At 40.5% G+C, this 10,247-nt stretch overlaps 1 non-coding gene across 1 annotated transcript; it reads right to left on the bottom strand.

Moving 5' to 3' along the window:
• Nucleotides 1-3,569: 3,569 nt before the first annotated feature.
• Nucleotides 3,570-3,677, bottom strand: LOC130977643 (small nucleolar RNA R71). The gene has a single exon (XR_009085328.1). It is a non-coding gene; the product is annotated as a small nucleolar RNA R71 (small nucleolar RNA).
• Nucleotides 3,678-10,247: the final 6,570 nt, after the last annotated feature.

The raw sequence follows: 10,247 nt of genomic DNA, 5'->3' as shown, positions 1-10,247 counted from the left end.
GAGCAAAAATCTGATTTAGAGACTGAAAAGGACTGCAGATGTTGTTGGATTCTGACCTCCCTGCACTCGAAGTGGATTTTCTAGAGCTACAGAAGCCCAATTGGCGCGCTCTCAACGGCGTTGGAAAGTAGACATCCTGGGCTTTCCAGCAATGTATAATAGTCCATACTTTGTCCGAGATTTAATGGCCCAAACCGGCGTTCCAAATCAGCTCAAAACTGCCCGGCGTTAAATGCCGAAACTGGCACAAGAATGGGAGTTAAACGCCCAAACTGGCACAAAAGCTGGCGTTTAACTCCAAGAAAAGTCTCTACACATGAAAGCTTCAATGCTCAGCCCAAGCACACACCAAGTGGGCCCGGAAGTGGATTTTTATGTCATTTACTCATTTCTGTAAACCCTAGGCTACTAGTTCTCTACAAATAGGACCTTTTCCTATTGTATTTTCATCTTTGGATCATTTTTGATCTTTGGATCATCTTTGGACGCCTAGTTCTTAGATCATTGGGAGGCTGGCCATTCGGCCATGCCTAGACCTTGTTCTTATGTATTTTCAACGGTGGAGTTTCTACACACCCTAGATTAAGGTGTGGAGCTCTGCTGTACCTCGAGTATTAATGCAATTACTATTGTTCTTCTATTCAATTCAGCTTGTTCTTATTCCAAGATATTCATTCGCACTCAAGAACTTGATGAATGTGATGATTATGTGACGCTCATCATCATTCTCACTTATGAACGCGTGCCTGACAACCACTCCCGTTCTACAAGCAAACAAGGCTTGAATATTTATCTCTTGGATTCCTTAATCGGGATCTTCGTGGTACAAGCTAGAATTGATGGCGGCATTCAAGAGAATCCGGAAGGTCTAAACCTTGTCTGTGGTATTCTGAGTAGGATTCAATGATTGAATGACTGTGACGAGCTTCAAACTCCTGAAGGCTGGGCGTTAGTGACAGATGCAAAAGAATCAATGGATTCTATTCCAACCTGATTGAGAACCGACAGATGATTAGCCGTGCCGTGACAGGGTGCGTTGAACATTTTCACCGAGAGGATGGGATTGTAGCCACTGACAACGGTGATGCCCAACATACAGCTTGCCATGGAAAGGAGTAAGAAGGATTGGATGAAGACAGTAGGAAAGCAGAGAGACGGAAGGGACAAAGCATCTCCATTCGCTTGTCTGAAGTTCTCACCAATGAATTACATAAGTATCTCTATTCTTGTTTTATGTTTTATTCATAAATCATTCATGACCATTTGAATCTGCCTTACTAAGATTTACAAGGTGACCATAGCTTGCTTCATACCAACAATCTCCGTGGGATCGACCCTTACTCGCGTAAGGTTTATTACTTGGATGACCCAGTGCACTTGCTGGTTAGTTGTGCGAAGTTGTGATAAAGAATTGAGATTGCAATTGAGCGTACCATATTGATGGCGCCATTGATGATCACAATTTCGTGCACCAAGTTTTTGGCGCCGTTGCCGGGGATTGTTGTGTTTGGACAACTGACGGTTCATCTTGTTGCTTAGATTAGGTATTTTTCAGAGTTCTTAAGAATGAATTCTAGTGTTTCAAGGTGATGTTCTTATCATCACCAAAGCTGATTGATCCTCATCAATTTAGCTCTTGAATGCAATGTCCTGCTGAAGCTTAGCTAGCCATGTCTAATTCCTTTAGACTGAAGCTTTAGACTAACATTGCATGATTCCTGGAATTCTCATTAAGAATTTTGATACCTTTATTTTCTTTTCCACTTAATTTTCGAAAAATCCAAAAAAATTACAAAATCATAAAAACCAAAAATATTCTCATGTTTCTTGTTGAGTCTAGTGTCTCATTTTAAGTTTGGTGTCAATTGCATGTTTCTGTTCTTCTTGCATTCATTCATGTGTCTTAAGTGATCTTCAAGATGTTCTTGATGATTTCATTGCTCTGATCTTTGAATTCTCTTAACTTGAGTGTTTTGTTGTTTCTCATATGCATTCTCATTTTATTAGTGTCAGTAGTATACAAACTGCTAAGTTTGGTATCTTGCATGCATTGTTATTTGATTTTAGTTGCATTTTGATTATTCATCATTATTAAAAATCCAAAAAATTTTTATTTGTGTCTTTTCAAGTCAATAATACAGGAAATTGAAGATTCAGAACATACAGCAGAGGAATTACACAGAAAAAGCTGGGCGTTCAAAACGCCCAGTGAGGAAGGCAAACTGGCGTTTAAACGCTAGCCAGGGTGCCTGGCTGGGCGTTTAACGCCCAAAAGGGTAGTGCTTTGGGCGTTAAACGCCAGAATGGATACCATTCTGGGCTTTAACGCCAGGATGGCACAAGAGGGAAGATTCTGTTTTTTAACTCAAAATTTTTTCAGGTTTTCAAAATTTTTCAAAATCAAATCTTTTTCAAATCATATCTTTTCAATCAAATCTTTTTCAAAATCAATTTCTTTCCTTTTCAAAGATACTTGCTATCAATTAATGATTTGATTCAACATTTCAAGTATGTTGCCTTTTCTGTTGAGAAAGGTTTAATGTCTGAATCATATCTTTTCTTGTTAGCCAAGTCATTAATTTTTAAAATCAAATCTTTTTTGTTTTTCAAATCATATCTTCTCAATCACATCTTTTTAAAACCATAACTTTTCAATCATATCTTCTAATTACATCTTTTTCAAAATAGTTTTAAATTATATCTTTTTGATTTCTAATTTCAAAATCTTTTTCAAAAATCACTTGATTTCTTTTCCACTCTTGGTTTTCGAAAATCAATTAGTGTTTTTTCAAAATGTTTTTTTTTAAAAAAATCTTTTTAATTTATTTTTGAAAATTTCTTCCCCTCTTCTCACATCCTTCTATCTATGGACTAACACTATTCCTTAATGCACAATTCGAACTCCATCTTTCTTGATAAGTTCGAATTCTCTACTTCTTCCTTCTATTTTTCTTTTCCTCTGACACCTCAAGGAATCTCTATACTGTGACATAGAGGATTCCATATTTTCTTGTTCTCTTCTCTTTCATATGAGCAGGAGCAAAGACAAAAGCATTCTTGTTGAGGCTGACCTTGAACCTGAAAGGACCTCGAAGCAAAAGCTAAGAGAAGCTAAGGCACAGCTCTCTATAGAGGATCTAACAGAAATCTTCAAAGAAGAAGACATGGCAGCCGAAAACAACAACAATGCCAACAATGCAAGGAAGGTGCTGGGTGACTTTACTGCACCTACTCCCGACTTCTATGGGAGAAGCATCTCTATCCCTGCCATTGGAGCAAACAACTTTGAGCTTAAGTCTCAATTAGTTTCTCTAATGCAACAGAATTGCAAGTTCCATGGACTTCCATTGGAAGATCCTCATCAGTTTTTAGCTGAATTCTTGCAAATCTGTGACACTGTCAAGACTAATGGGGTTGACCCTGAGGTCTACAGACTTATGCTATTCCCTTTTGCTGTAAGAGACAGAGCTAGGATATGGTTGGACTCACAACCTAAAGAAAGCCTGAACTCTTGGAAAAAGCTAGTCAATGCCTTCTTGGCAAAGTTCTTTCCACCTCAAAAATTGAGTAAGCTTAGAGTGGAAGTCCAAACCTTCAGACAGAAGGAAGGAGAATCCCTCTATGAAGCTTGGGAGAGATACAAACAATTGATCAGAAAGTGTCCTTCTGACATGCTTTCTGAATGGAGCATCATAGGTATTTTCTATGATGGTTTCTCTGAACTATCCAAGATGTCATTGGATAGCTCTGCTGGAGGATCTCTTCATCTGAAGAAGACGCCTACAGAAGCTCAAGAACTAATTGAAATGGTTGCAAATAACCAATTCATGTACACTTCTGAAAGGAATCCTGTGAACAATGGGTCAAATCAGAAGAAAGGAGTTCTTGAGATTGATACTCTGAATGCCATATTGGCTCAGAACAAGATATTGACTCAACAAGTCAATTTGATTTCTCAAAGTCTGTCTGGAATGCAAGCTGCACCAGGCAGTACTAAGGACGCTTCATCTGAAGAAGAAGCTTATGATCCTGAGAACCCTTCAATGGAAGAGGTGAATTACATGGGAGAACCCTATGGAAACACCTATAATTCTTCATGGAGAAATCATCAAAATCTCTCATGGAAGGATCAACAGAGACCTCAACAAGGTTTCAACAATAATAATGGTGGAAGAAACAGGTTTAGCAATGGCAAGCCTTTTCCATCATCTTCTCAGCAACAGACAGAGAATTCTAAGCAGAACTACTCTGACTTAGCAACCATGGTCTCTGATCTAATCAAAACCACTCAAAGTTTCATGATTGAAACAAGGTCCTCCATTAGAAACTTGGAGGCACAAGTGGGTCAGCTGAGCAAGAAAATTACTGAACTCCCTCCTAGTACTCTTCCAAGCAATAGAGAAGAGAACCCAAAAGGAGAGTGCAAGGCCATCAACATGGCCGAATTTGGATAGGAGGGAGAGGCAGTGAACACCACTGAGGAAGACCTCAATGGACGTCCACTGACCTCCAATAAGTTCCCTAATGAGGAACCATGGGAATCTGACGCTCACACTGAGACCATAGAGATTCCATTAAATTTACTTCTGCCATTCATGAGCTCTGATGAGTATTCTTCCTCTGAAGAGGATGAGTATGTCACTGAAGAGCAAGTTGCTAAATACCTTGGAGCAATCATGGAGCTAAATGACAACTTATTTGGTAATGAGACTTGGGAGAACGAACCTCCTTTGCTCACCAAAGAACTGGATGACTTGTCTAGGTAGAAATTACCTCAAAAGAGACAAGATCCTGGGAAGTTTTCAATACCTTGTACCATAGGCACCATGACCTTTAAGAAGGCTCAGTGTGACTTAGGGTCAAGTATAAACCTCATGCCTCTCTCTGTAATGGAGAAGCTAGGGATCTTTGAAGTGCAAGCTGCAAGAATCTCACTAGAGATGGCAGACAATTCAAGAAACCAAGTTTATGGACTTGTAGAGGATGTTCTGGTAAAGATTGAAGACTATTACATCCCTGCTGATTTCATGGTCCTAGAGACTGGGAAGTGCATGGATGAATCCATCATCCTTGGCAGACCCTTCCTAGCCACAGCAAAGGCTGTGATTGATGTTGACAGAGGAGAATTGATCATTCAAGTGAATGAAGAATCCTTTGTGTTTAAGGCTCAAGGATATCCCTCTGTCACCACGGAGAGGAAGCATGAAGAGCTTCTCTCAAAACAGAGTCAAACAGAGCTCCCAAAGTCAAACTCTAAGTTTGGTGTTGGGAGGCCACAACCAAATTCTAAGTTTGGTGTTGAACCCCCACATTCAAACTCTAAGTTTGGTGTTGGGAGGTTCCAACATTGCTCTGAGTATCTGTGAGGCTCCATGAGAGTCCTCTGTCAAGCTACTGACATTAAAGAAGCGCTTGTTGGGAGGCAACTCAATGTTTATAATTATCTATTTTCCTTTGTTATTTTATGTTTTCTGTAGGTTGATGATCATGAGAAGTCACAAAATCAGTTGAAAAAGCAAAAATAGAATGAAAAATAGAAAGAAAAACAGCACACCCTGGAGGAGAACTTGCTGTCGTTTAAACGCCAGTGAAGTTAGCAAATGGGCGTTTAACGCCCAGTCTGGCACCATTCTGGCGTTTAACGCCAGAAAGGGACACCAGACTAGCGTTAAACGCCAGGAAAGGGCAAGAAGTTGGCGTTAAACGCCAGAAATGGGCACCAGCCCGGCGTTTAACGCCAGAATTGGCATAGAGAGCAATTTCGCTCGCCACTTGGTGCAGGGATGACTTTTTCTTGACACCTCAGGATCTGTGTACCCCATAGGATCCCCACCTACCCCACCACCCTCTCTCTTCTTCTTCACCCATTCACCAATCACCTCTACCACTCTTTCCCAAAAAACCCCTCACCTATTATATCCCATCTTTCTCTTCACCACTCACATCCATCCTTCATTAAACCCTACTTACCTCACCATTCAAATTTAAACCACTTTCCCTCCCAAACCCAGCCTCCCATAGCCGAACCCTACCCCTCTCTCCACCCCTATATAAACCCATCTTCACTCCTTCATTTTCACACACCCTAAACACAACTTCTCCCCCTTTGGCCGAACCACAAAGCCACCTCCATCTCCTCTATTTCTTTTTCTTCTACTCTCTTCTTTCTTCTTTTGCTCGAGGACGAGCAAACCTTTTAAGTTTGGTGTGGTAAAAGCATTGCTTTTTGTTTTTCCATAACCATTTATGGCATCCAAGGCCGGAGAAACCTCTAGAAAGAGGAAAGGGAAGGCAAAAGCTTTCACCTCCGAGTCATGGGAGATAGAGAGATTCATCTCAAGGGTGCATCAAGACCACTTCTATGAAGTTGTGGCCTTGAAGAAGGTGATCCCTGAGGTCCCTTTCAAACTCAAAAAGAGTGAATATCCAGAGATTCGACATGAGATTCGAAGAAGAGGTTGGGAATGTCTTACCAACCCTATTCAACAAGTCGGAATCTTGATGGTTCAAGAGTTCTATGCCAATGCATGGATCACCAAGAACCACGATCAAAGTGTGAACCCGGACCCAAAGAATTGGCTTACAATGGTTCGGGGGAAATGCTTAGATTTTAGTCCGAAAAATGTAAGGTTGGCATTCAACTTGCCCATGATGCAAGGAGATGAACACCCTTACACTAGAAGGGTCAACTTTGATCAAAGGTTGGACCAAGTCCTCATAGACATCTGTGAAGAGGGCGCCCAATGGAAGAGAGATTCAAGAGGGAAGCCGGTTCAATTGAGAAGGCATGACCTCAAGCCCGTAGCTAGGGGATGGTTGGAGTTTATCCAACGCTCAATCATTCCCACTAGCAACCGGTCTGAAGTTACTCTAGACCGGGCCATCATGATTCACAGCATCATGATTGGAGAGGAAGTAGAAGTTCATGAGGTTATAGCCCAAGAACTTTATAAGGTGGCGGACAAGTCCTCTACCTTGGCAAGGTTAGCCTTTCCTCATCTCATTTGTCACCTCTGTTATTCAGTTGGAGTTGACATAGAGGGAGACATCCCCATTGATGAGGACAAGCCCATCACTAAGAAAAGGATGGAGCAAACAAGAGATCTCACTCATCATGAAATCCCTGAGATGCCTCAAGGGATGCACTTTCCTCCACAAACTATTGGGAGCAAATCAACACCTCCCTAGGAGAATTGAGTTCCAACATGGGACAACTAAGGGTGGAGCACCAAGAACATTCCATCCTCCTCCATGAAATTAGAGAAGATCAAAGAATCATGAGAGAGAAGCAACAAAGGCAAGGAAGAGACATTGAGGAGCTCAAGCACTCCATAAGATCTTCAAGAGGAAGAACAAGCCGCCATCACTAAGGTGGACCCGTTCTTTAATCTCCTTGTCCTTCATTTTCCTGTTTTTCGAAAGTTAATGCTTATGTTTATCTATGTTTGTGTCTTATGATCATTAGTGTCTTAGTGTCTATGCCTTAAAGTTATGAATGTCCTATGAATCCATCACCTTTCTTAAATGAAAAATGTTCTAAATTGAAAAAGAGAAGAATTGCATGAATTTTGAATTTTATAACAGATTAATTATTTTGATGTGGTGGCAATACTTTTATTTTCTGAATGTATGCTTAAACAGTGCATATGTCTTTTGAATTTGTTGTTCATGAATGGTTGGCTCTTGAAAGAATGATGAAAAAGGAGACATGTTACTGAGGATCTGAAAAATCATAAAAATGATTCTTGAAGCAAGAAAAAGCAATGAATATTCAAAAAAAAAGAGAAAAAAAAGAGAAGAAAAAAAAGAGAGAGAGAAAAAAAAAGAAAAGAAGAAAAATAAAATAATAAAGTTGTGATCCAAGGCAAAAAGAGTGTGCTTAAGAACCCTGGACACCTCTAATTGGGGACTCTAGCAAAGCTGAGTCACAATCTGAAAAGGTTCACCCAATTATGTGTCTGTGGCATGTATGTATCCGGTGGTAATACTGGAAGACAGAGTGCTTTGGGCCACGGCCAAGACTCATAAAGTAGATGTGTTCAAGAATCATCATACTTAACTAGGAGAATTAATACACTATTTGGATTCTGAATTCCTATAGAAGCCAATCATTCTGAATTTCAAAGGATAGAGTGAGATGCCAAAACTGTTCAGAGGCAAAAATTTAAAGGCCCCGCTCATCTAATTAATACTGATCTTCATAGATATTTTTGGAGTTCATTGCATATTCTCTTCTTTTTATCTTATTTGATTTTCAGTTGCTTGAGGACAAGCAACAATTTAAGTTTGGTGTTGTGATGAGCGGATAATTTGTACGCTTTTTGGCATTGTTTTTAGTATATTTTTAGTATATTTTAGTTAGTTTTTAGTATATTTTTATTAGTTTTTAGTTAAAATTCACTTTTCTGGACTTTACTATGAGTTTGTGTGTTTTTCTGTGATTTCAGGTATTTTCTGGCTAAAATTGAGGGACCTGAGCAAAAATCTGATTCAGAGACTGAAAAGGACTGCAGATGCTGTTGGATTCTGACCTCCCTGCACTCGAAGTGGATTTTCTAGAGCTACAAAAGCCCAATTGGCGCGCTCTCAACGGCGTTGGAAAGTAGACATCCTGGGATTTCTAGAAATGTATAATAGTCCATACTTTGTCCGAGATTTAATGGCCCAAACCGGCGTTCCAAATCAGCTCAAAACTGCCCGGCGTTAAACGCCGGAACTGGCACAAGAATGGGAGTTAAACGCCCAAACTGGCACAAAAGCTGGCGTTTAACTCCAAGAAAAGTCTCTACACATGAAAGCTTCAACGCTCAGCCCAAGCACACACCAAGTGGGCCCGGAAGTGGATTTTTATGTCATTTACTCATTTCTGTAAACCCTAGGCTACTAGTTCTCTACAAATAGGACCTTTTCCTATTGTATTTTCATCTTTGGATCATTTTTTATCTTTGAATCATCTTTGGACGCCTAGTTCTTAGATCATTGGGAGGCTGGCCATTCGGCCATGCCTAGACCTTGTTCTTATGTATTTTCAACGGTGGAGTTTCTACACACCCTAGATTAAGGTGTGGAGCTCTGCTGTACCTCGAGTATTAATGTAATTACTATTGTTCTTCTATTCAATTCAGCTTGTTCTTATTCCAAGATATTCATTCGCACTCAAGAACTTGATGAATGTGATGATTATGTGACGCTCATCATCATTCTCACTTATGAACGCGTGCCTGACAACCACTCCCGTTCTACAAGCAAACAAGGCTTGAATGTTTATCTCTTGGATTCCTTAATCGGGATCTTCGTGGTATAAGCTAGAATTGATGGCGGCATTCAAGAGAATCCGGAAGGTCTAAACCTTGTCTGTGGTATTCTGAGTAGGATTCAATGATTGAATGACTGTGACGAGCTTCAAACTCCTGAAGGCTGGGCGTTAGTGACAAATGCAAAAGAATCAATGGATTCTATTCCAACCTGATTGAGAACCGATAGATGATTAGCTGTGCCGTGACAGGGTGCGTTGAACATTTTTACTGAGAGGACGGGATTGTAGCCACTGACAACGGTGATGCCCAACATACAGCTTGCCATGGAAAGGAGTAAGAAGGATTGGATGAAGACAGTAGGAAAGCAGAGAGACGGAAGGGACAAAGCATCTCCATTCGCTTGTCTGAAGTTCTCACCAATGAATTACATAAGTATCTCTATCCTTGTTTTATGTTTTATTCATAAATCATTCATGACCATTTGAAGCTGCCTTACTAAGATTTACAAGGTGACCATAGCTTGCTTCATACCAACAATCTCCATGGGATCGACCCTTACTCGCGTAAGGTTTATTACTTGGACGACCCAGTGCACTTGCTGGTTAGTTGTGCGAAGTTGTGATAAAGAATTGAGATTGCAATTGAGCGTACCATGTTGATGGCGCCATTGATGATCACAATTTCGTGCACCATCCACCTTAGTGATGGCGGCTTGTTCTTCCTCTTGAAGATCTTTTAGAGTGCTTGAGCTCCTCAATGTCTCTTCCTTGCCTTTGTTGCTCCTCTCTCATGATTCTTTGATCTTCTCTGATTTCATGGAGGAGGATGGAATGTTCTTGGTGCTCCACCCTTAGTTGTCTCATGTTGGAACTTAATTCTCCTAGGGAGGTGTTGATTTGCTCCCAATAGTTTTGTGGAGGAAAGTGCATCCCTTGAGGTATCTCAGGGATTTCATGATGAGTGAGATCTCTTGTTTGTTCCATCCTTTTC

This window comes from Arachis stenosperma, chromosome 4 (genome assembly GCF_014773155.1).
Source record: "Arachis stenosperma cultivar V10309 chromosome 4, arast.V10309.gnm1.PFL2, whole genome shotgun sequence".
NCBI lineage: Eukaryota > Viridiplantae > Streptophyta > Magnoliopsida > Fabales > Fabaceae > Arachis > Arachis stenosperma.
The sequence above is the reverse complement of the archived record's forward strand: the minus strand, read 5'-3'. Positions and strand labels throughout refer to the sequence as shown.